The sequence below is a fragment of the Leptodactylus fuscus genome, chromosome 6 (assembly GCF_031893055.1).
Source record: "Leptodactylus fuscus isolate aLepFus1 chromosome 6, aLepFus1.hap2, whole genome shotgun sequence".
NCBI lineage: Eukaryota > Metazoa > Chordata > Amphibia > Anura > Leptodactylidae > Leptodactylus > Leptodactylus fuscus.
In genome coordinates, this window is record NC_134270.1 from 114,953,365 (window position 1) to 114,977,035 (window position 23,671).

The following is a 23,671-nucleotide window of genomic DNA, read 5'->3' on the forward strand; positions in this document are numbered from 1 at the left end:
TCTGCATGAATGCCTGAGCCGATTGGAGCGGTGTTTTGGATTATTGTCTTGCTGACATATCCATCTCCGGCGTAACTTCAACTTCGTCACTGATTCTTGAACATTATTCTCAAGAATCTGCTGATACTGAGTGGAATCCATGTGACCCTCAACTTTAACAAGATTCCCGGTGCCGGCATTGGCCACACAGCCCCAAAGCATGATGGAACCTCCACCAAATTTTACAGTGGGTAGCAAGTGTTTTTCTTGGAATGCTGTTTTTTTGGACGCCATGCATGACACCTTTTTGTATGACCAAACAACTCAATCTTTGTTTCATCAGTCCACAGGACCTTCTTCCAAAATGAAGCTGACTTGTCCAAATGTGCTTTTGCATACCTCAGGCGACTCTGTTTGTGGCGTGTTTGCAGAAACGGCTTCTTTCTCATCATCTCCCATACAGCTTCTCCTTGTGCAAAGTGCGCTGTATTGTTGGCCGATGCACAGTGACACCATCTGCAGCAAGATGATGCTGCAGCTCTTTGGAGGTGGTCTGTGGATTGTCCTTGACTGTTCTCACCATTCTTCTTCTCTGCCTTTCTGATATTTTTCTTGGCCTGCCACTTCTGGGCTTAACAAGAACTGTCCCTGTGGTCTTCCATTTCCTTACTATGTTCCTCACAGTGGAAACTGACAGGTTAAATCTCTGAGACAACGTTTTGTATCCTTCCCCTGAACAACTATGTTGAACAATCTTTGTTTTCAGATCATTTGAGAGTTGTTTTAAGTAGCCCATGATGCCACTCTTCAGAGGAGATTCAAATAGGAGAACAACTTGCAATTGGCCACCTTAAATACCTTTTCTCATGATTGGATAGATCTAGCTATGAAGTTCAAAGCTCAGTGAGGTTACAAAAACAATTTTGTGCTTCAGTAAGTCAGTAAAAAGTAGTTAGGAGTATTCAAATCAATAAAATGATAATGGTGCCCATACTTTTGCACCGGTCAAATTTTGGTTTAATGCATGTTGCACATTTTCTGTTAGTACAATAAACCCCATTTCACTCCTGAAATATTACTGTGTCCATCAGTTATTAGATATATCAAACTGAAATGGCTGCTGCAAACACCAAAATATTTAGAACTAAAAATGATTAAGATTAATAGGGGTGCCCAAACTTTTTCATGGGTTTTGTCCCCAGGTCTGAATTGGTGCCCCTATACACTTCATTGACACTCTCATCCTATTTGACTGCTATGGCACTGCTTGGTAAATTGCTGCATATAAGACGAACGTTTCATGGCTGGAGCCCGTTTAAGTTTCAAAATTAAGTGAATTGCATTCTTCCCCTCAGTTTAGAATGCTTATTTTTGCAGTTAAAGGTTTAGGGGGTTTATTGAATTTAGGTCTTTAGAATGCATTTTGGATACTCCCTGGTTACTCTGCTCTTTTACTATGGAAGCAGCAATAGCACAAACCTAACTAATCCAAAAACTAAAAAACAAGCAGACATGAGGTTTTTCAGAAAACATCTCTTTTTACAGCCTCTTGTGGCAATACCTAGTGTTTAGTGACCACTCCTGTAACCATTTACATATCTGCCTGACACTCAGGCCTGGTCACATCTGCATTCAGTATTCCGTTTAGGGAGTCCCCTCATGGTTCAGGGTCTGGTAGTAATACCTATAACTACACCCCCCTATAGCTGCACCCAGAACAAGCCAAGGGAGTTAGGATAGTTGAATACTATCATAAATCACTGGTTTCTTTCTGGGTCTAATAAGTGCCTCTAACATCACTGGACTCAGGAAAGCACTAATTGGATAAACATTTACCTACCACTAGACCCAATATAGCCGCACTCAGAAGAAGCCAAGGGAGTTAGGATAATTTAGTAATCCTATTAATATTATAAATGTGAAAGTTTGTGAGTTTGGATGTTTGTGGGTTTGTGTGTTCGGATGTTTGTTATTCAATCACGCAAAACCCGCTCAACCGATTTGGCTGAAATTTTCCACAAACATAGTTAATACACCCGATAGGCTACTTTTCCTCACAATAGCGCACATACGTTTGTGCCAGGACCCCCACAAATCCCAAACTCACACCACCATCTCTGAAATCTCACACACTTTGGACCATAGCAAGCCACAAAATTCATTACCCTCTACAGCCTCGCCCCTAACCCCACACAATCACATATACATATACTTTACCACTTTGCCCCTCACCTTAACTATACTCCAGGAGGCTCTCTTTAACGCTCCGGAGCAGCCATGTTTGCCGACCCCCACCGCTCTGACAATCCGTGACACCGACATGTCAATAGCCCTAGGAGGTCTAATAAATGCAAAAAAAAAAAAGTTTAAAAAAAGTAAAAAAAAATATGAAAACAAATAAAAAGGATTAAAAATTCAAATCACCCCCCTTTCCCTAGAACACATATAAAAGTAGTTAAAAACTGTGAAACCCATACATGTTAGATATCCCCGTGTCCGAAATCGCCCGCTCTACAAAGCTATACAAATATTTTTCCTGTTCGGTAAACGCCGTAGCGGGAAAAATGGTCAAAAGTGCAAAACCACCGTTTTTTCACTGTTTTGATTCTGTTAAAAATTTGAATAAAAAGTGATCAAAGCAATAACATTTCCCGAAAATGGTAGAACTAAAAAGTACACCCGACCCCGCAAAAAAAGACGCCCTATACATCCCCGTACATGGACGTATAAAAAAGTTACGCCTGTCGGAATATGACGACTTTTCCCCAAAAAATTTTTTAACACAGTTTTGGATTTTTTTAAGGGGTCAAAATGTAAATAAAACCATATAAATTTCGTATACCCGGAATCGTAACGAAACACAGAATACAGGGGACATGTCATTTTGGTTGCACAGTGAACGCCGTAAAACCAAAGCCCGTTAGAAAGTCGCAGAAATGCATTTTTTCTTCAAATCCACCCCATTCTGAATTTTTTCCCTGCTTCCCAGTACATTATATAGAATAATTAATGGTGGCATCATGAAGAAAAATTTGACCCAGGAAAAATTAAGACCTCATATGGCTCTGGGAGCGGAGAAATAAAAAAGTTATGGGGTTTAGCAGGAGGGGAGTCAAAAACGAAAAACGAAAATCAAAAAATGCCATCGACGCAAAAGGGTTAACTTCAAATACTTCTGTCCCAAAGTCACTATGTAAAGTTTCTCACAACACCGTATAGCAGCTCAAATACAAATTAACTTCAACACAAAAGTCTCACGTATTCTCTGAATTACAGAAAAAACAAGATACAAACTTACATTTCATATCCCATACCTTATACACACTACGAAAACCTTACCCATGCCTGTATATACCCACTTCTACAATCACTGCAGACGAAGTCGCGGGTATCAGCTAGTATCAAATATTACTGGTTTCTTTCTGGATCTAATAAGTTCCTCTAACACCACTGAACTCAGGAAAGTACTCATTGGATAGACATTTGCTGTTAGAAAAGATTATGTTTTTCAGTAAAATAGTGTCCCTCCAGTCTGTGGCTAAGGGGTCAGCAACCTTTTGTCCTGTTTCTGCTTTTAACTTCTGCTGAAAGCTTTTCCAGTCTCTTGGATGACTTATTAGGCTTGTTGTCCATTTCTCCATCCCCTACCTAAGTTAATAGTAGCCATACACATTCTAGAAATGTTAGCCGGGAGCTGCTTATTTCCGCCTTAAGAACATTTGCTGAGCATGCATGCGTATTTACAGGGGCAATAGCTGTCAGCTTAAAGTGTATGGCCAGAAAGATATGTAATTATAGTGGTCATAATGGTTCAATTCAACTAACTTTTCTTGATAGAGAGATATAAAGAAACAAAATGTAGTAACATTTATAGAATAAGAAAGTCCAAGATCTCTGTTTACTAGTAATTATTGTACTAACATGATGCTGCAATTTGAAGAATATAGTAATGAAATGACTTGCCAATGGTTACCATTTTTTATGATTTTTTGATGATTGGTTTGGTACTTGTCAGACGCGGTGTGTTGGACCTCTCTCTATAGCTGCTCTGCTTTCTTGGTGGTTGTCCCTCTCTCCCATGTTAAGTGCTTTTTGGGTTATTGGCTGCCATGTTAACACCTTTATCTGAAGGGAACATGCCAGAGAGATTCAGCTACAGCAGTCTTGGAGGTTCTCCGAGTTGACACACTTTTCTTTTCTAAAGACACCGTTGCAAATTACCCTTTTAAGTTTCCCTTTGATCTGGGCTTTTCTAATTGCCACATTCAGTCTCTTGTTACTAATTGCTATTATTACACTTTTTTGCATGAGCAGGCTTTTTTGTCCATAATGTTACTCCTTTCTTGGCTTTCTTAAAGACATTTGCACATAATTGAAGCAGCTGCAAGGAGGGTCCATTGTATGTTTAGGGTATATATTATTCCCCTCCAGTGATAGAGACATCTCTTAGCATGGGGTCTTTCTTGCGATCAGCTGAAAATACCAGTACATTGGTATTCATGTATAAAACATTACTTGCTTCATGTGTAGTAACATGGTGTTCTAGCTTTCACAGGATAAGGGAAACGTTGAAATTTTTTTTTTTTTTTTTTAATTGTAGTTCTTCCTCTTTTCTTTTCTGGGGTCTCAACTGATCGCATGGGGCTTCTCATATTACAGGGAAAGGTAGACGGTCTATAAACTTATGGCAGCCATTTCCAAGTCATTAATCCAGTAATAATAAGACACATTCCTTATTTGTCTGTGATGTGCCACCTCTTGCTGAGTTAATAACTAGGTGAAATAATTTAGGGATATATAATATAAACAACATGGGGGCAACTTTATATCTAGACATGGGCGAGCCTCTGAAGATTTGTTTAGTTTTGGGTTGGGATAGTTTGACCCAAAGATTAGTTTTGGGTTAAATAAGGTTCTCACAGATTGGAAATGCAATTATTATACTCTGGGGACTCTTCATTGTAGCCCCAGGTAAGGTGTGGAAACACAATAAACAGTTATACGTGGCTCATCTCTCCTGGGCATCCTTGTGGTGTCCATTGCTCAATTGGGTTCCTCCTGCATGATGTTAATGCAAGTATCATGATGGTGCCACACTGCATGTGACTGCAGATGCCCAATCACAGGCCTCAGTGGTGACCCCAGGAGGCCAGAAGAGGCCTGAGAATTCTGTGAGAAAGCCCAGGAGATGTGAAGGAAGGTGAGTATCACTATTTATTATGTTTCCTCACCTCCCATGGCCCTCCACGTATTATACTCCAGGGTCTGTAGATACCCCAAAGTTTAATTATTTCACTTAATGAACCCCCCAAGTGTCCAGTTTATACCAAACCAATTTGCTCATCTCTAAGTATGTCTTGCATTATCTGTGAGATCAATGTAGCAGACATTTCTGATCCCCAGGGCTTTCTAAATGTAATCATATTAACTATTTATAAAAATAGAATTTGGAAATGTAGATTGGTACATTATATTATTGCCCAGAAGTTGGTGACCCCACTCATCCTGCGCCCACTCAGTAGAACATTTACGTTTAGGAACTGTGTTTGCTATATAAATTTAATCTTGCAGATAACCAAGAAGGTCAAACATTCAGTAGGGTCTAATGTTGGGCATCGCTTACAGTAATGACATTTGTGGGAAGCGGTTCTTAAACATATTAATTTGTTGGTAATCATTGAATCCCTCTTATCTGTGATGTTTACATAATTCAATGAAATAACCAGGTTCCTGTTTTCTGCTCAGTGCTGCCTGATAGGTGTTTACACAGCAATATTAGAAGGCGCTCTTCAATTTTATTTAGGTCCTTGGAGACTTGTAATGGCAGTGGAGACATTGATCTCCAAGATGTGCAGACGTTGATTGCTGTGTGACTGTCCCTCCCAAAATTACACACAAAACCGGAATAAGTAAGTGACTAAGTGCTCAGAATTGGAAAAACATGGCTGGTTTATTCCATTTATTCCAAAACAAGGCTCTATAGGTCCTATGGTTAGTTGTTGTTGTTGGAGCTCAACCTCTTTCACTTCAATTGAGCTACAGTAACAGAAACTAGCCATGGATAGGTTTGGTGCTGTCATTGTATCATTGTAGTCATTGTATCTTAAGGATTTTATATGTACATTATATTATATTATATGTACAGTACTTATATTTGTTTTACTCTTACATTACCAGGTTATCTACGTTATAATATTTATATACATTTATATAGTGTGTAAACACTCAGACAAATTCATTATAAACTCATTGGCAACAAAAATATAACGTATCCATAAATCTCAGATAGCTGAAAATCTTGGCATACAAGTATATCCAAGGTAGATATATAAATGATTACAGGTGTGGTCTGGTGAGACATTGGGTCTTGCCACAAAAAGTAACATATAAGATTAGCTTGAATTAAGACACAAGCCTATAGAGTCCAGCCTATAAACCTACAAGTTGGTCCAGAGGAAGACATAAAAAAACCAAAAAACCATGAGGTAGAGATCAATTGCCCATTCAGAGGAAAAAATTCCTTCTCAACTTCAAATATGGCAATTGGACTAAGTCCTGGATCAACATGCTATCCAAAAAATTCTAGCTGCCATATCCTATGATATTCTTACTTTCAAGAAAAGCATCCAGGCCCATCTTGAACTTGCATAAGTTATCAGACATCACCAAATCATGTGGCAGTGAGTTCCATAGTCTCACTGATCTAACTGTAAGGAATCTCCACCTAAGACTTCGTAAAACCTTTTTTCCTCTACCTATAGAGAATTCCCGCTTGTCACAGATACAAGGTGTAAAAGTGCTTTCTCCGTTGCCCTAAAAAAAAGTTCTACCAAGCTACTTTTGAGTACTGTACGTCTTGATAACAGAATACTAGTCATGCCTCGGTGATAATATTGCAGATATTTTGCCAAGTCAATAGACTTTGAGGGGAGGCTCATCATTGGACTGAGAGAATCAGGATGGTCATTACAATGAACTGCCTTCTATATAGACTGTTAGGATGGGTTGAGATAAGTAGTTACCTGAAGGCTTTCACATATAGCCAACAGATAGCCCAGACAGATCTCCAGTAGTGAGGATCATTTGATCTGCCTACAAGCATGAGCAGCTCCCACTGTTTCCTTGTCCACCATCCAGACACACATGTCACCTTCATTACACAACCTTGTCTCTGCCTGGACTATTTACAGGCACTTGGCAGAAGGAAATTTGGAGTCACGGAGTCCACTACTTGTTAGCTAGCTTGTGAATGAGAAACCCGGACGGCTATGTACTTGAACCGTATCGTCTTTAGTGACAGATCAGGTTGTGTCTGGAATACAATGTTGTGGAGCAACCCACTGATCCAACTATTGATGTGATACTAGGGAGACTATCGGCATATGAAAGTAGGCCACCACTAGTAGTAGGACATCCTATGGCCACATGTGTTGCCTCTCATGGTAGGTTTTCCCACTGGCATTTATAAGCAGTATAATGCTTGAAAGCATGACCTGGCCTTTCTGTCATATTGCTGCGATTCAGTTTTTCTGGAACTCCACAGACTAAATTGACGTTTTGCATTCAAATTCTTCACTGCAGGTTAATTACTGATATGGATTTTTCCTGCAGAATAGGGATGAGATTTGGGGAAAACTGTTTTTGTGATACACTGTACTGTGGTACTGCAAGGATTTTCTGCTTACAGTTCCAGGTAGAAAATCTGGATATCCAGCCCGTCAGGAATACGCTATCAGCTACTAATGTATGATAAACATTAAGAAGCCACATATACCCATTTACTCACTTTCCACACAATAGGGGCTATTTTTCATCTTCCCCTTTTTTGGCCATATTTTTCTCAGGTGTGATTTTTCTTAGACTAGTTTTACTGTGTTGTCTATTTATGATGTAGGCGCACCTAGACCTAGATGTGCCTTTATAAGCCATCTGCACTTTGTCCTTTTTACGTACAAAAAGGTGCACTTGTATATTGTAAATTTTGTACTAAAACAGACATGTTTGGAGAGCTGACACAAACTCTTTAAAATGTCCTGCAATATGAAAGTGAACAAAACAATGTGTCCGAGCAAGTGTACGTATGGCCATTATTCACATGGCAGTGAATAATAGCCATGTAAGGGTTGGTTTTCAAACAGTCGTCACATGGCTATTCTAGAACCCATGATTTTCAATGGGTCTATTCAGACAACACCATTGATATCTGTTTTCATGGATAGCGCACGTCAGTTTTATTGATGACTGTGAAAACAGGCCATCAAAAAAATGGCCATGTGAGTATACCCTTTGGGGCAGATTTATTAAGCTACTAGCGCCTTTTTTGTTGTCATTTTTTTCTACCCTATGGTTCATTTATAAAGCTTTTGCACCTCTTTTTTTCCAGATGTTATGCTGCCCTCGCATGGCCTAAATGGAGATCCTTTTCACGCTGGATTTATGACTTGCACCTTTTTAAAACAGGGCAAAAAGAGACGCCATTGTACTCCAGCACATGGGCAGCGTAAAAGAGCTGGTCTGGTCAGGCTGCATTAAAAAGGGGCACTTGTGATCTTTTTTTTTTTTTGCGAAAAATGGGCAATTGAGCCCTTTTTCACAAAAAAGTTGGCAAAGTGCACATAGCTTATAGAGGCGATGCAAACTAACACATGGCACAACATACAACAGTGCATCTACATAATAAATAGATGCCACAATAAAAGTAGTCTTAAAGTGCACCTGCAAAAAATATGGGGCAAAAAAAGGGGCAGATGATAACCCTCTCTGAAGTCAAAGTTAAAAAATGCAGTAAAAACATTTGTGTTTTTCACTGCTTTTCTGCTGTGTTTTTCATTTTTGCATTCCCCTCCCCATAGGAGTCTATGGGAAAAGCAGTGTTTCCATGTGTAAAATTAGCATGTCTCATTTTTCAAAACGCAGCATTTCTTCAGCATCTTTTTAATGTAATTTATGGATGAAATATAATAAAATCTCATTCACTTTGCCGATACTATAAAACACCACATTTTTTTCTGCTGCATTTTTATGTGGTCTTCACCTTAAAGCTACACACACACGGCAGTGAAAAAATCGGACATTAAAAATGGATGATACTGTCAGTTTTGAATGTCCACTTTCCATCAGAGTGTCACTTATTTTTTATCAGTTTGCCCATTTTGCATCAGAAACCCGTTTTAGGCTAAGGCCCCACGGGACGATATGCAGCGCTAAAGTGCTGTGGGAAAAACCACGACAGGAACGCATTGCGGTTCTTCCCGCAGCGCTTTGAACAGAAAGTTCATAGAGTTTTACTCTGCAGACTTTCTGTTACCATTATATATATGGGAAAGCCGCTGGCGTTTCTATAGAAATAATTGACATGCTACGATTTCCAAAACTGCGCCGGTTTTGGAAATCACAGCATGTCCGCGGTGCAGTTTTTACCGCAAACTGGGCACTGAATTTACATGAATCCCATCCACTTTGCAGTTACTGTAAAATGCTGCGATTCTGACCTGTGGGACCCGGCCTTAAGCTAAACCCACATAGGAATAGCCTTAAGAAAGGCTATTCTTCCCCTACCTTTAGATGTCTTTTTTGCACCGCCATTCCTTAGATATCCCGGTTTTTGTCCACATGCTAATTAGTTTTCTCCATCCCTGGGTTTGGCTCAAAAAACAAACAAAAACAAAACGCAGCAAAATCTATTTTTCTGCAACATGTATAAATCCCAGAGAAAACAAACAACTTCATTATTTTTTCTTTTTTTTTTTTTTTTTTTGACACAACCCATTTTTCTGTTTTTAACATAAATGAAAACCAAAAAATGGATGCTAAAAACTCAGCCCCTAGACTTTTATTGAGTCCATCAGTCCGGGAAAATGGACAATGATAGGACATTTAAAACATTTTTAAAAATTCAACTGACCTTCAGATCAGTTCAAAAAGTGAAGCGTTTACATACCCACTGACACCCATTGTTCTAAAAATGGCCGTGTAATGGACGAAAAAAAAGTCTGTTAGGGCTCATTCACACGGGGCAAGAGGTGCGACTTTTAGCGCTGTATCCATGTCAGAATTCGCACCCTCACAATGGAGGTCTATGTAGACCACTAGCTTACTTTTTTTTTGTTGCCATTCACGGAAAAAAGAAGTGAGCTGCCCTTTCTTCAGGCGGATTCCGCGGCTGATTCAGCCCTGGCGTCCGTCTTGCTGCAGCACCCTCCGGTATAGGCCCGTTCATTTGGGCCTACTCCACAATTGTCGAAAGCTGCAACAGTCGTGGCAGGCACATTTTGGCCCTTCCTGCGTCACAATCAGGACCAAAATCTGCCAATCTGCCCCCTGTGTGAACTAGCCCTTACACATCTGTGTTTCAAGTGCATGGATTTTTTTTTCTTAAAAATGAATTATTGTATATTATTAATAATCAGTCCAAGAAAAAAATCCATGGAGTTCCAGCCATGTGTTGAATTGGAATAGTTAAGGCTGATAACTGCGCAATGTTCAGTTATTGATAAATATGGCTAAATATGTATTTATTGTGATTTCCACCTACAATTGGAGCCTTTGCTTCATGAAAATTGCCTGTTTCCTGGTGCTTGTAGTGGAATGCTCCTTATTGAGCGGGAATATTTTTCAGTCCATTAAGAAATTTTATCTATTATATGGTGCTTCCAAGGAAACAGAGTCAAATTCTTGCAAGTAGACAAAACCATTATTTTCTCATCTTCTTGAGGTTATATCCGCACATGGTACCTTTGCACGCACAGCATCCTCATTTATCATCGTGCACAATGTGTATGAGGCTCTTTAGGATCTAATTAACTTTAATCACTGTCTCCAAACAAGGCAAACCTAGGACATTAGAGGTAACATTGTGATCCATTAGCAGGCAAGTCCAAAGGCCCAATTACGTTATTGCGGAGGGGCGATCGGGTGCAGCTACTTGTAATTAGGAGGGAGAAGCCTTAGCATTAATGTACTGACAGAGATCAAGCATCAGGTATGTGTCTGTTCTCCAGAGGACGTTATGAGGGTCAGTGCACACGGAGTTGTTTGGTGCTGATTTTGCGCTGAATCCTCCTCAAAATTAGCCTAAAAAAAGCCTCCCAATAGAGTTCTATAGAGACAAATTCACTCATAGAGGGTTATTTATAATCTGCAGCTTTTGTAGCCATACTTTTTGCTAGGGTTGAGCTGATCTTGAGATTTCAGGATTGTTTTTAAAATCTGATTTTCAATCATTTTCCAGCCGATCCCAATCGTGAAATTTGCTTGATCGCCGATCGGGATCCGATCTTTCCTGATCCCAATCGCTCAACCCCAATAATGTAATGTATGTACACTAGGGTTGAGCCGACCTTGAGATTTCAGGATCGTTTTTAAAATCCGATTTTTGATCATTTTCCAGTTGATCCCAATTGTGAAATTTGCTCGATCCCCGATTAGGATCCGATCTTTCCCGATCCTGATTGCTCAACCTTACTTTTCGCAGGAGCATCTTTTTAAAGTATTATTTATAGAATATTTATGATGTAAGCACACCTCTTTGTTAAATGTAATGCAAATGTTAGATAATTTAGACCTTTTTTGGCCATGTGTACTTTGCCGCTTTTTGCTCAAAAAGGCACAAAAAAAGGTACAATTGCCCCTTTCTAACGCATTCTAACCTGACGGGCTCTTTTACATTGCCCATGGACTGGAGAGCATTTGCGTCTTTTTAAAAAAAGGCGCAAGTTATAACTACAGTGTGAAAAGGATCTTTATGTAGGCTACACCCCCTTTTCTTGCCAAAAAAGCAAAAGTGTTGAAAGCAGCATTAAAGCGTGAAAAAAGGCGCAAATGGTTCATAAATGAAGCGTAACACAGAAAAAGACCTCAAAAAGTCATCAATTTTTCCAAAAAAAGGTGCAAGTAGCTCAATGAATGTGCCCCATAATGTTTATATTTTAGACAGTACAAATTTAAACTAAACAGTTCTAAAGTGCACCAGATTTATCAAAGTGTCTGATACCGTTTGGTAAATCTGACACATTTTATTGAATGTTTGATGTGAACCTTATTTTTTAAGTCATGTTCACTGTAATGTATGGGGAATCTGTGACAATGACTGCCTCTCAATACCAAGACAGTGACGAAAAATTAACATTTTTTCACAGCCATTTTGCACCTCTATCATGTTAATGTAACCTAAAACACTTGATAGATTTGGTACACAGCATGGAAACAGTTTTTTGATGTAAATTATGTCAGAATTCCAGGGTACTTTGCTTGATAAATTGCTTTCATATAGCTTTTGCTATTCAGCTCAGCTCAATTTATTAAAGTTTTATTGTTAGGGAATTGCCTGTTGAGCAATTCCTCAAGGGCTGCAGCATAACCTGGAAAGAAGGGAATGACAGAGACAATGAGTCCTAAACTTGATCCAGCCTCTGTCCCTATCAACTTGCCTCAACTACCCTGGCTGGTAAAGGACAACTGGGTGACAGTCCCTTCTCTGGATAAGTGTTACACAGAAGAGGACAAGACAAAACTACACAGAAGAGGAAATAGCAAGCCAAGGTCAAACCAGAGAGACCAACAGTACCAAATCAAAATCCAAAGAAAAGTCAAAATCCAAAAAGCAGAGGTCATTAATACAGAGCAAAAGCAAGGACAGTCTTTTCCACGGCTTTTTTTTTTTTTTTTTTTTGAAGCAATTTGCTGCGTGGTTCCTTGGAATAAAGGAGTTGTTGGACTAATGCAACCTCCCCTGTTATCACTAAATAAAAGTTTCCAAATATTGCCATTTAATGCTGGTAAAGAAAAAAGTATTATTTTTAAAGGGTTCTTCATTATGGACTTTCTTTATTAGAAGTGTCCCTTAATCTGAGGACCTCCCTCCATTAACCAGATGTCTCTAACATCAGAACCCATTCTCTGTGCACCTTGCAAAAATAGGGGTATTTTCCTTGGATGTTTGTACAATGGAATGAAAATGAAAGGAAAAATCTTCATTTCATTTAACACTGATGTCAGCAAAGATTTGAGCTACCATGACATTGACTAACAGTCCCTGGAGTGTGTAAATAAAGCCTCTTAACGGGAAATAATCTGCTTCCTAATGAAACACATTTATTGGTATCAGTTAATTAAGGAGTTTAAAGCACTGTTCAGACATACTGTATGTCACCTGGATCTAGTCCAGACATATTCTCTGTTTTCAGTAAAAGAAAACCATGATATTCCCAAGCTCATTTTTTTGCATGAACTTCTCACAACTGGTGGTAAATTGATTGCAAGATTTGTTAGTTCACTGTTTCTTAATGATTTCATTAAAACACCTGGAAATGAGCCCCTTTATTGATGGGAGGGGGCTTTATAAGGAAACCATGGAACCGTGTCACTCTCTAAAATCACAATGTCAATGAATCCCTAATCTGAGACTCTTCTGCAGTCTCTGCCATATGCTCCATTAAGTTTCTGTGTTCTCCCTGAGCTGTGCATAGACAGACACACAGACTGTACTGTCAGAACATCTGTTGTGTCCAGAAATGAAATGTGACAGCAAGTCACACAAAAGTCCGCTGGGTGATAAAAGACCTTCACATTGCTATTGACAACAGCCCTGCAACGGATAATACGAATGTTTGTATATTTTGTCTCTTTATTGTCACTGTAACATAATGTTGAAGATGGTGCAGCTTGCCCAGGGCAGTGGGATGTAAAAAAGTGACATATGTTATGTGAGTCACATTGTGGTTGGAAAAAGGACCAAAAAACTATTTTGGTCTTATTGTGAATGTGAAAAGGTCATATATTCAAAGGGGTTGACCAGCAAAAAGATCTTATTCATAGTATATATCATAAAATTAATAATGTTTGCTACTTATACTCTCTAAAGTTAGTCCAGTGAAGAATTAATCCATTTGCTTATAAAGTATGGTGCCACCTAGTGTTCAAAGACTATAAGATTATGCACATCCAATGTAATGAGCTATGTGCTGGTGGACACACATGATCAGTCACTTTCCCTGTATCCAGTTCTCTGCATGTTAATCCTCTGTTCAGTGTAGAGCAGCCAATAGAAATACAGTAGAAGCTTTGTGTTCTGCTGGTCAAAAAAAGACGAAAGCTTCTATAGTAGCACAGCTGAAAGGACAACTTCCACATAGGAAGCAAGAAGCAACTATATAGTCAGTTGCCAGAAGGAGAAGGCAACTGATTCTGTCCAGAGACATATGTTATAGCGTTCATTATATGGTATGACAGATAATGTGAACAAAGTCTCTGAAGATATGTTCTGCACATATGCCAGGAAAATCTTCTACCATATGCACCATTCACAAAAGCTTAATGTATGTGACCATAAGAGTGTAAGCAACACAAAAAATATACAGTGTAAATCCAGGGCCCCTTGTTCCAAAAATGCAGCGTTTTACAGTACCTGCAAAGTAAATGGGATTCTGGTTAATCAAATCTGCACGTTCCAGAAAAAAATCTGCATAGAAAAAGCTGTATTTATAACAATGTAGGTATAATAAGGGCAGAAATTCTGCTGTGTTTTTTCCACAGTGTTTTTTAATGTGCTTTACTAAGTGGGGCCATAGTCTATGGGGCAACTGCTGGTGTTTCCGTAAGTATAACGGACATGCTGCGATTTCCAAAAAGCACAGTTTGGAAATCGTGGCGTGTCCACAGCTCGATTTTTTTTTTTTTTTTAAATGTAGATTGTGAGCCCCACATAGAGCTCACAATGTACATTTTTCCCTATCAGTATGTCTTTGGAATATGGGATGGAAATCCATGCAAACACGGGGAGAACATACAAACTCCCTGCAGATGGTTTTATGCCCTTGGCGGGATTTGAGCGCCAGGACTCCAGTGCTGCAAGGCTGCAGTGCTAACCACTGAGCCACCGTGTGGGCCCCTCTCCCACAGCTCGATTTTTATGCAAGGTGGGCATGGGATTCCCTAGAATCACATCCATATTGCTCTGACTGTAAAATGCTGCGATTTTTTTTCCATGGGCAAATCATAGTGTTTACGCCACACAGGGCCCCGGCCTAAGGGGAAAATGGTGTGGAATTTGGTGTGGAATTTCAGCGCTGAAAAAAAGCCTTCCATTGACTTCAATGGGTTCCTTTTTCTGTTCCCCCATTAAAGAGCTATCGTAGCCATTACCGTAGCTTTTCTTTTTTTTTTTTGTAGATTGTGAGCCCCACATAGGGCTCCCATTGTACATTATTTCCATATCAGTATGTCTTTTTTGGAGTATGGGATGGAAATCCACGCAAACACGGGGAGAACATAAAAACTCCTTGCAGATGTTTTTTTGCCCTTAGCGGGATTCGAACTAAGGACTCCAGCGCTGCAAGGCTGCAGTGCTAACCACTGAGCCACTGTGTGGCCCCCTGTAGCTCTTCATTAAATCCGACAATAATCGGCAACATCTTAAAGAGGACCTTTCACGTCCTCAGGCACATGAAGTGTAATACACCACTAGAAAGCCGATTCAGCGCACTATTGGCTTTCCCATTCTGTGCCGTTACCGTAGCTCTTCAGACTCAAAAGGGCATTTCTGACAGTCTGTCAGGAACTCCCTTCCTCACAGTAGCGTCTATTACATTGTAGTGTGAGAAGGCGCGTTCCTTACCACCCAGCGATGATGCTAAGCGGTAAGGAATGCCCCCTCCCCTACTCCTGACAGTACTCGTCCACAGAATAGTACTGGGGGGAGGGGAAGATGAAGATCTAAGGTAATGGCACAGAACGGGAAAGCTGATAGTGCGCTGAATTCAGTGCACTGTTGGCTTTCTAGTGGTGTATTTCACTGCATGTGCCTGAGGATGTGAAAGGTCCTCTTTAATATGTCGCCGATTATTGTCGGATTCAATGTGGCACGCTGAGAAACACAAATCCTGACATCTTTCAGCTATATAAAAAAAAACTTGAGAGTCTTCAGTAGTTGATACCTTTTTTAATGACTAATTAATAATGATGACAGATTAGAAGCTTTCTAGGCTCTAGGCCTCTTCTTCAGGTATAGTTTAAAAACAATTTCTGAATGATGCATATTTATGCAAAAAGAGACACATATGAGTAGAATGTTTGGTGGGAGGGTGGATGGTAATTGGTACACACAATTAAACAATTTATCAATTCACAAGGCCCTTATCAGATCAATGGCTTTATGGCTGCTTTGATTAGTGATTAGTGACTTGTTCCTGTAGAAGGACATAAACCCATGTGACAGATTCAACCCCTCTTGGAGTGTGTTGAACAAGGTCAACAACTTGTATTCATAAATTTTTCTCTCTTGAATTTGAAGTTTCCCCATAAAACCTAAACTTTCTTGTCATTGATGATATTATGATCTTGATTGCAAAAGTTTTTGGCATGTGGAGGTCCATTCTTTGCTCTGTAATTGTGTGGCAGCGTGAATTCATTCACATTCTAAGTTTCTGACCAGTTTCGCCTACATACAGGCCCCCAGTGGGACATTTGGTGCATAATATTAAATACACCACGTTGGGTGTGGTGCAGGTGTAGGTACCTGGGATCTTGTAGTCCTTGTTAAAATTGTGGGGGGGGGAGAGGGGGCAACACAGTGGCTCAGAGGTAGGTTGGCATTGCAGCCTTGCAGCGCTGGAGTCCTGGACTCAAATCCCACCAGGAACAATATCTAAAAGGAGTTTGCATGTTCTCCCCATGTATACATAGTGATCGAGAAGGCAGGGAAGGGAAAAAACCTTCCCTGCCTTCTCTCTGGGAGCTCCGGCCGAAGTTACAACCGGCTCCCAGCTTCTAGTAGCTGCACAATCTCCGTGCAGCTGCGGTGTTCTGATGTACCGGTACGTCCTGTCAGAACTAGGCAGCCACTATCCGGACGTTTATAGTCTATGGGCGGTCCGGAAGTGGTTAAATAAACATTTAAAAAGGTAGAAAAAAAAGAGCAATTTATCTCAAGCTTGCCCGAAATGTCTGAAGAATGTGTTATACATTGTAAGCAGAAGCGCCCTTTAATGTCCTGCGGTGCCTGTCACCTCTAACATTTAATGGTAATCTTTTTAATAATGTTTTGACACAAAATGTATGATTTATTATTTCCAATGATCAGTATTGCCCAAGAGGTTTTTACATGCAGCGTTATGTAAATGAAGGTTACTACAGCTGTTAACATGTCATAAAACTTAACGGCGTAATTGTAGTTCTTAAGGTGAAAAGCTGACTATAGACAAAATCATTTTCCGCTGGAAGATTTTTCTGCTGATGATCAGAATGGACTTATCTCCCATTAACACGCGTAATTGTCCGTTTGGGTACTGCTTTTCTATGCGGAAACCGAACCTGTCCATTCTGTGTTGTATGTAATGTCTATGTCCATTTCAGCTTCGCAGTTGCACATCATGGTTGGGGTTAACTTGGGGTTAACATCATGGTTAACTTTAAATGTTCTACTGACATCTGGGGCAAAAAAATCACAACTGGACAGATATTTTTATGGACAATGTATTATACAAACCAATGGCTATTTTATCCATATAGAGTAGTATACAACTATGTTAGAATATTACCTGTGAAATTGGTAATTTTTAGCACAATAGTTAAACCTACTGCTACTACTGTGTCCAAAAGAACAGTCTCGCTGAATAAATTGCAACAGCCAAAATCTCGCCAATAAACTGTGATGGTCGCAGTGCCTTCAAATACACAGCTACAGCCACAGCGCTCAAACTAAACAGTAACAATTAGAGACAGGCAAACCTCTCAGATTTTGGGTTTGCATGCCTCTGGTCCCAAATTCATTTCAACACGTTCTGTGGGAACCGAGCTGTACACGCCAGCACTTCCCATTCACTTCAATGGGACTGCTCATAGTGAAAAAAGCAGCCCATTCATTTCTATGGGGAGCGCTCGTATGCCGGCTCCCATAGAAATGAATGGAACTGCTTTATACGCCACTTATTCTGAACGTGTTTTACGTTCAGAATAAGCTGGCGATTACGTAGTGTGAATGAGCCCTAAGGCAAACATGGCTGAAGTTATATTAAAGTAAAACAAAAACAAAAAAAACATAAATTCTCACCTTCCTTTACTTCTTTTGGGTCTCCAGTGCTCTCTCAGCCTCCTCAGTCACCCGAGGCCTGTGATTGTCCCTCAATAGTGCCATGGGCATGTCGAATGCCATTACATCATGATGCTCAGCATGCCCATGTGACAGCTGATAACCCAATCACAGGCCTCAGTGGTGACCCAGGGGGAAAATGATGTCACCAAGAGAGCCATAAAGAGTAAAGGTAAGATGAGTATGAATGTTTTTTATTTATTTATTTTTTTACTTCCCATGGGCCTCCACCCCTTATATTTTGGGGTTTGCAGAGAAGTATTGATGCAGCCATTTTAATTTGCCTGAGACAAATCTCCATTTGTTTGGTTTCGTAAAGAGAAGTAAAAATTTGAGCTCAGTATGAGTTGGTTCTCTCATCTCTAGTGACAGCAACAATGTACACAGATAGTGTGACATCCACAGTGCCACAAACAAAAAGTAATAGCAACATTAACCACGATGAACACTGATGGTCACAGTTACAATATCTACAAATAAACTGTGTCGGAAAGCTGAGCACATAAACAGTTCTTGACCAAATCCTTTCTCTCTCCTCTTGTGTTGGAGTAGTGCTGAAGGGGCCTGCAGGGTACCTACTGGTCATCAAAGTTTTTTTTTCTCTCTGGCACATCCTAATAGTTCTTAGCATCCTTGAGCCTTATGGGGGTTGGAGTGCCCATGATGGTCATTCAGGAATAAAGCTCAAGAGACGAGGTGTTTGTGGAACAGCGTAACCATGGTTTTTGAGGTAGAACAGGATAAAACATACTATCAAATAATACAGTTTATTTATTGAAAATTTAAACATACTATTGATGAAAAAGGATTAAAATTAATGAGAGGTGGTGTAACAATGTAGTTGTCAGATCTGGGGTCCAGTTGATGAGGCAACCAATACAATATTTTAACAGTAGGAGATATAGGAATACTATCTCAGGAGTAGAAGAAATTTTGGTCAGTTGTTTGCAGAGTTCAGTACACAGGAGCAGTAGATCAGTCGTAGTCAGGTGTATGCAGTGGTGATCAGTCGTAATCAGGTGTATGCAGTGGTGATCAGTCGTAATCAGGTGTATGCAGTGGTGATCAGTCGTAGTCAGGTGTATGCAGTGGTGATCAGTCGTAATCAGGTGTATGCAGTGGTGATCAGTCGTAATCAGGTGTATGCAGTGGTGATCAGTCGTAATCAGGTGTATGCAGTGGTGATCAGTCGTAATCAGGTGTATGCAGTGGTGATCAGTCGTAGTCAGGTGTATGCAGTGGTGATCAGTCGTAATCAGGTGTATGCAGTGGTGATCAGTCGTAATCAGGTGTATGCAGTGGTGATCAGTCGTAGTCAGGTGTATGCAGTGGTGATCAGTCGTAATCAGGTGTATGCAGTGGTGATCAGTCGTAGTCAGGTGTATGCAGTGGTGATCAGTCGTAATCAGGTGTATGCAGTGGTGATCAGTCGTAATCAGGTGTATGCAGTGGTGATCAGTCGTAGTCAGGTGTATGCAGTGGTGATCAGTCGTAGTCAGGTGTATGCAGTGGTGATCAGTCGTAATCAGGTGTATGCAGTGGTGATCAGTCGTAATCAGGTGTATGCAGTGGTGATCAGTCGTAGTCAGGTGTATGCAGTGGTGATCAGTCGTAGTCAGGTGTATGCAGTGGTGATCAGTCGTAATCAGGTGTATGCAGTGGTGATCAGTCGTAGTCAGGTGTATGCAGTGGTGATCAGTCGTAGTCAGGTGTATGCAGTGGTGATCAGTCGTAGTCAGGTGTATGCAGTGGTGATCAGTCGTAATCAGGTGTATGCAGTGGTGATCAGTCGTAATCAGGTGTATGCAGTGGTGATCAGTCGTAGTCAGGTGTATGCAGTGGTGATCAGTCGTAATCAGGTGTATGCAGTGGTGATCAGTCGTAATCAGGTGTATGCAGTGGTGATCAGTCGTAATCAGGTGTATGCAGTGGTGATCAGTCGTAATCAGGTGTATGCAGTGGTGATCAGTCGTAGTCAGGTGTATGCAGTGGTGATCAGTCGTAATCAGGTGTATGCAGTGGTGATCAGTCGTAATCAGGTGTATGCAGTGGTGATCAGTCGTAGTCAGGTGTATGCAGTGGTGATCAGTCGTAATCAGGTGTATGCAGTGGTGATCAGTCGTAGTCAGGTGTATGCAGTGGTGATCAGTCGTAATCAGGTGTATGCAGTGGTGATCAGTCGTAATCAGGTGTATGCAGTGGTGATCAGTCGTAGTCAGGTGTAAGTCAGGTGTATGCAGTGGTGATCAGTCGTAGTCAGGTGTATGCAGTGGTGATCAGTCGTAATCAGGTGTATGCAGTGGTGATCAGTCGTAGTCAGGTGTATGCAGTGGTGATCAGTCGTAGTCAGGTGTATGCAGTGGTGATCAGTCGTAATCAGGTGTATGCAGTGGTGATCAGTCGTAGTCAGGTGTATGCAGTGGTGATCAGTCGTAGTCAGGTGTATGCAGTGGTGATCAGTCGTAGTCAGGTGTATGCAGTGGTGATCAGTCGTAGTCAGGTGTATGCAGTGGTGATCAGTCGTAATCAGGTGTATGCAGTGGTGATCAGTCGTAGTCAGGTGTATGCAGTGGTGATCAGTCGTAGTCAGGTGTATGCAGTGGTGATCAGTCGTAATCAGGTGTATGCAGTGGTGATCAGTCGTAGTCAGGTGTATGCAGTGGTGATCAGTCGTAATCAGGTGTATGCAGTGGTGATCAGTCGTAGTCAGGTGTATGCAGTGGTGATCAGTCGTAATCAGGTGTATGCAGTGGTGATCAGTCGTAGTCAGGTGAATGCAGTGGTGATCAGTCGTAGTCAGGTGTATGCAGTGGTGATCAGTCGTAGTCAGGTGTATGCAGTGGTGATCAGTCGTAGTCAGGTGTATGCAGTGGTGATCAGTCGTAGTCAGGTGTATGCAGTGGTTGGTACACAGGAGCAATAGATCAGCCATAGTCAGATGTTTGCAGAGGTCAGTACACAGGAGCAGTAGATCACACGTAGTCAGGTGTTTGCAGAGGTCAGTATACAGGAGCAAAAGATCAGCCATAGTCAGACGCTAGCAGAGGTTGGTACACAGGAACAGTAGATTAGTAATGAGAATAAGGGTCATCAAGGAATAAACAGCCAGAATAATCAGGCACAAGATGGAGTATGCTGTGGTTTTATATGGGACTAGCTAAACTGTAAAACAAAAAAGTAAAGTCAGTTGGCTCACCAATTCCTTTTCTTTTTCTGTGTGAACTCTTCAAAGGTGCACGGTCCACACTCAGGACCTCCTGGAGCAATGTCATTACTTTCAATCATAGAAAATGGTCCGCAGTCTTTGGGTTCTCCTTATAAAATTTAACTTTTAATCCATTGATTTAAAAGATAGCAGATACATACAAAAATTTGGGAAAAAGGTAGAAAAACGAACTAAATAGTGATTTAAAAATCGCCCATTGCTTCGCTGACGTGTTTCAGGACCTCTCACGTCCCTTACTCATAGCGAAATGAATATTCTCCTCCTCAGTGAGAAAACTGAACCATTTAAATAGGAGTTTCCACAACTCTCACTCCTGAGTTCATTTACCTTTAACCCCTTCCCGACATGCGCCGTAATAGTATGGCGCATGTCGGGTCTGTAACTATGGTGACCGCCTGGGAGCCGGGCGGCCGCCATAGCCGCCGGGTGTCTACTGCTTTAAGCTGTAGACAACCGGCTGTAATGCCTCCAATCGGTCTCCGGACCGATCAGAGGCATTAACCCCTCCGGCGCCACGGTCAAAGCGCCGGAGGCGCCATTTTCACGGCGGCGCATGGGCGCCGCCATTTTGCCTGGGATCGCCGGCTCCTGGAGCATGCTCCAGGGCCGACGTCATGTTGCCATGACAGCCGGGAGCCTGTACAAGGCTCCCAGGCTTGTCTGCAAATTCTCTCTTTTGCAGGCTGGTCTATGCAGTCTGCAAAAGAGAGGATGATTTTTTGCAATGCATTGCAATGCATTAGCACTGTAATGCATTGCATTAGTGATCAGACCCCCTGGGGTTCAACACCCCTAGGGGGTCTAATAAATTCCAAAAAAAAAAAAAAAAAGTAAAAAAAAAAAATAAAAAAATATAAAAAGTATTAAAAGTTCAAATCACCCCCCTTTCCCTAGAACACGCCCAAAGTTCAAATCACCCCCCTTTCCCTAGAACACGTCTGAAATCGCCCGCTCTACAAATCTATAAAAATATTTTTCCTGTTCGGTAAACGCCGTAGTGGGAAAAATAGTCAAAAGTGCCAAACCGCCGTTTTTTCACTGTTTTGATTCTGATAAAAATTTGAATAAAAAGTGATCAAAGCAATAACATTTCCCAAAAATGGTAGAACTAAAAAGTACACCTGGCCCCGCAAAAAAAGACGCCCTATGCATCCCCGTACACTTACGTATAAAAAAGTTACGGCCGTCGGAATATGGCGACTTTTAGAAAAAAAATTTTTTAACACAGTTTTGGATTTTTTTTAAGGGGTCAAAATGTAAATAAAACCATATAAATTTGGTATCCCTGGAACCGTACCGAAACACAGAATACAAGGGATATGTCATTTTGGCTGCACAGTGAACGCCGTAAAACCAAAGCCCGTAAGAAAGTCACAGAAATGCATTTTTTCTTCAAATCCACCCCATTCTGAATTTTTTTTCCTGCTTCCCAGTACATTATATAGAATAATTAATGGTGGCATCATGAAGAAAAATGTGTCCCGCAAAAATTAAGACCTCATATGGCTCTGGGAGCGGGGAAATAAAAAAGTTATGGGGTTTAGAAGGAGGGGAGTCAAAAACGAAAAACGAAAATCAAAAAATGCCATCGGCGGGAAGGGGTTAATTAATGTAACCGGGATTACAGACAGACAGATGCTGTGGTTTTATATGGGACTAGCTAAACTGTAGCCCCAACTCATGTTTTGCCTCTTGCTTCGTCAGGCAGCTGTTCTCTACAGTGCAATTATCAGTGTACTATACACTCTCATAAAGTCCACAACTTTCTACAATTCCCGAAATATGTGTAAATATTCAGTGTTACTCTGTCTGTTCTGAGGTCACAGACAGGGTCGTAGCTACTTATTCTCATATTCTGATCAGGCATACTTTTCTCTTGTCCACAAGCTGAGCAAAGATAATTGTAATTCCCTAGCTGCAGAAGGACACTGGACTGTTCTGGATGGTTTTCTTCCTTCTATCTCGGAGCTCTAGCTCCATTCTGTATTACTTGTTCCCTGCGCCAATTGGGACCTTTATGAAAACTGGCGTACAATGTCATTCTTAATAAATACGCCCCAATATGTTTTGCGAATTTTATCCCCATCCTGACGGTTTGTGGAATATGAAAAGAGTGATTGTTGTTTTTTTTGTTTTTGATTCTACAGTGTTCACTTTGCTATAAAAACGACATACTAATTTTAGGCTAGCATGATTACAGTATTACTAGTATTTGTATGTTGTTTGTTATTTTTTACTACTTTTACAAGAGTAATCTTTAAAAAAATTACTTTGACATGTTGGTGCCATGAACTTCCTTCTGCTATTGATGCATCGGGGTCTGCCCATGGGGGCGTCCTTCCTTCCTTCACCTAAAAGGCCTATCACTCTGGCTTTGGCTT